The following is a 4,185-nucleotide window of genomic DNA, read 5'->3' as shown; positions in this document are numbered from 1 at the left end:
TTTACAGAGCTTGGGATAGACTTTTGACATAGAAAAAACACAAAACAGCTACGTGGTTGGAATGACAAAGGTGCTTACTGATACAGCAACATTTTTCTCAAGTATTTCCCCAGAAAGTACTTTGTCTTTCTTCTCTTACTATTCTGTTTTGGCCTTCTTGCTGGCATCTCTTCCTTCTCACTGATGAAGCCTTCGGGCAACCCTATCAAAGTGAAAGACCAGAAGAGTCAAATACAGTAAACAAAGATGTGGAGGCAAGCACCTGGAATTGTTACATGAAATGAGGACTGGCTGCTGCCACTGGAAGCAGTCTGTAGGAGCTGAGCTCTGGAGGTACCAGCAAGCCCTCCACGAATGCAGTCCCTCTTCATGAGGGCCTACTGCTTGTGCAGGTCCCTATCTGGCAACATCCTAAACCTGTTAACCAAGGAACTTAATCTTCTAAAGGAAAAGGGAAAATTATCTGTTTTCTGAAACCTGATCACCTTCCTAAACACTTCAATGGAGCTAATTTAGAACAGGGACAGTCAGTTAAACTTAACTCCAATCATACAAATTGGAGCACAAGCAATGTATTATCCCTCCTATGCTCTCATAGCTGTTAAGAAATTGGTTTTACCATCCAATATGACTGCAAAGGTAAGAGCAGAGCTTATATGTGGGCTGTTATCAACTCTCTAAGACAAAAGCAAACTCTGCTATCCAAAAAAGAGTATTTTAAAACTTAATTTATTACTCTTACCATTTATCAGTTGGTTTCTTTCTTAGCATCTTGACACGCTTAGCTTCTACTTTCAGACATCTTTACCTTCTTGAAGGCTTCAGCATAGCACTGAAATGAACAGACCAAAGAACTTGCTTGAACCTGCACTTCCAGGTGTAAATCCTCATCTCATCACTCTTAATGATAGAGCTAGCTTTTTTGAGAGCCAACTAAACCACACAGCTGGCTCTTAAACTAATAAACAGTAAAGCAGGAAAACTTCTGACTGGCCTGTTCCAGCAGAGAAACAACTAATTAACTTACTGAAATACAGCATTCCCAGTAGAGCTGAACAGCAGGCATGTTTTTAGTAGTTACCATGTGAGAAACCCTCTATACTCACATTGTCTGAGCACATTCACAAGAAAAGCTATTCAGTTTTTTTGAAAAGCACTCTGAAAACATGATTATAGCTTTTGTTTCTACAAAGATGAGAACTCCTTTACAGAGGTAGAACAACTAAAGACACCTATAAGTTATTTAAAAAGCAATACACAGCTTTACCATAGCTGTGAGATAGTGGGCTTGGGAAATTATCATTTACACTTCACCTGCTTTTCATGTTAAGAAACATTTATTCTTAAGCAACTAATATCTAATATGAAACTGCTTAGTCACGGTGTATTGAGTGAAAGATAGAGCTGTTTAAGAACTTCTGTTAATGAAGAAAGATAGAGCTGTTTAAGAACTTCTGTTAATCAAATAAAGACAAAAAATTAAACCACTACAAAAGCTAGCACTTAATTCATTTTCTGTTATTTCACAACAATAAAGAAAACCTAAAATCCCTTCCACATACTCACCTTGAATTCATTCTACATAAAACTACAAAGTTAATACAACAGCTCACTTTGAAATAACATCAGAAGCCTTCTCTTCCAACCCCTTATCAACTTCCCCAGAAAAGAAATCATTTACATAAGAAAGCACCCACTTTGAGCTTTTATAGCCCAAATCCTTTCCCTCCTGCGCTCTGATTGCCATGAGCCAATCAAGCTGGAAATACTTAAATGAGCTGGGGAAAGGCTGAGTTTCTTTTGGTTGGTTGTGGTTGGGTTTTTTTAAGTAAAAATAATTGTTTATAAATTATGAGTTTTACGTTTTGGAGGGTTTTTAGAGATTGCTACGAGAATGTATCACACATTTAAGGATCGCTTAAATAGGTTATTAAATAAGATTTTGACTAGGAAAGTCACTTAACAACGTTAGAAAGTTACCAGCAAAATTGTTTTATTTTGTTTTCAGGGTTTTTTAAAATATTTATGTATTGGTTAAGCTTTGAAGTTTTTTCTTCTGAGATAGAGGGGCTGAATGATCTAAAGGTTTTTGTGGCTGTGCATTTAGGACAAGGTTGAATAACTGTTTTTTAAAATATACTTTATTGTCATATGAAGCTCCTAAACGTGAGTATAGTTGTTTTGAGGAATTTAGAGATTAAGCTTATATTTGTTTCTTTTAACATACTCTGAGGGAGAAAAAAACCCTGAAAGCTTATTGAAGAAACTTTTTCTACAGTAATTTTTTAAACAGCCTTTGTTTTTGTGTAGTTGAGATTGTGGCTTAAGTACCTCCTTAAAAAAACCACTTCAAGCAACATTTACTGTTCTTATGATAGATCAGAAAATGGAGTTCAACTAGAAATTAAAACACTACTAGAACACCAAGATGTTTCTGTGCAGAATAGCTCGTAATAATCTCTTTAACTATTTAAGTAGGTGGGTTGCAGTATTCAAGGGTGAATTAAAAATGCATTTGATTACAGGCTTGGAATTTGGAGGTGAGCAGTTACTGGCCCTGTTTTGCCCATACCTAGGGCCTCCCTGTTCTTCTCTGTCTGAGCAGGTTACCTGGGTCAGTATGACCTGTGTAATTCATGCTTGGTCTGGTGCTCTTGCTTCTCTGATCAAATAAGCTTGTAGAGCTGTACGGATGTCTAGTTCGAGCTAACCTACAAATATCATGTGTTTGATCTAGCAGGATTTGTTAGAATGATGAGTGGGATAAGCACATGTCGTCATTCAGATTCAAGATGATGCTCGTATTTACTTTTGGCCTTAGTTCTCAGGTTTTGAGATGGCTTTGAGGTTGACAATTGGAATATTTGAATCCAGTGTATTCTGACTCTAAGGTGTAATCTTAGATTAATTTATATCATGGTCCTTTTTACCCTTTTCCTCTTTAATATTAGACCCCCACAAGGTTGATTTCTTGCATGTGAATGACTGGGCCCCAAAATACCTGGTTTAATGGCACTTTTTTTTCAGTGGCACAGTAAAATTCTGATCTTGCAATTTTGAGAGAGATTTTGGTGGTGGTTGGATTTTTTAAACTGCAATCCTGCTCTGGCAGGGCCTTGAAGCAGCTCAGCGACAGAGAGCTGATGCTAAAATCATACAGCAGTTCAGCCTCAATCTGTCACAGTTCCTACAAGTGCATCGTAATATTTCTATCTCAGTATCCCAGGAGGCTTTGTAACTACAAGTGGTTATTTAGGGAGAGATTTTCCCTTCTTCACTGTGAAAAGGGAAGAATATCATTAGAGTTCTGGTATTTTCTTATGATTTCTTATTGAACTGGAATACAACACACAGGCTGCTGCAGAGAAAATATTTATTTTGTGATTCACTAATAAAGCTACAATTATGGGAATAAGATTTTTGCTGTTTTATTATTGCAACAATGTGTGAAGCCAGATAAGGACTTTGCAAAAGAGCCTGAGGCTTTACAATCAACTTCTGACAACAGTGAGAAACATACCAGCCATCCCAGACATTATGCTGGACACCTTATGCACTCATGTAAGTGATGTCCCTATGGGTAACACCAGCTGGAATGTGTTTAAATGTAAGGTGTAATACAGAATCAGCTCCTTAGTGTGGTGAGGGTCATGTGGAAGAAGAAAATGACTACTGGTGGGAAACAAGGAATGAATCCTGAACTAGGGTCCTGCTCTAGCGATGGAGTCAGCTTCTTAGAATTTCTTGCAGCTCTGGATGCAAAATGAGGAACAAGGAAAGAAATTCAACCCAACTTGATTTTTTTAATCAATTGAACTGGCAGCAGGGCTGGCAGAAGGCATCGATATCAGTAAATAATTGTGGAAAGTGAAATGCCTAACATTAGCCAGGAGAGTTTACTGGTCCTGGCACAGCTGACGTCCTGGCAACTCTGCAAAACAGTTCAGGGTAGCAGCAGCTTTTGATCTTCTCTGATTGTGTGTGAAAACTGGGACCTTGCAGCTGTCTAAGGGCTACAAGAGTCTAAAATGCCCAACTGCATAATAAGTTGGAAATCTGCGTTCAGTCTCATCCCTCATCTGTTCTTTCTTATGATTGTACAAGAGACTTGTACTGATGGCACAGATTCTGCTGAGGTGATCCTAGGGTCCTGTATAAGGGTTTGCTTGAGATGGCTGAGGGAGG

The sequence above is a fragment of the Mesitornis unicolor genome, unplaced genomic scaffold, assembly GCF_000695765.1.
Source record: "Mesitornis unicolor isolate BGI_N332 unplaced genomic scaffold, ASM69576v1 scaffold20432, whole genome shotgun sequence".
In the NCBI taxonomy this organism is placed as follows: domain Eukaryota; kingdom Metazoa; phylum Chordata; class Aves; order Mesitornithiformes; family Mesitornithidae; genus Mesitornis; species Mesitornis unicolor.
This window is presented reverse-complemented; position numbering follows the sequence as displayed.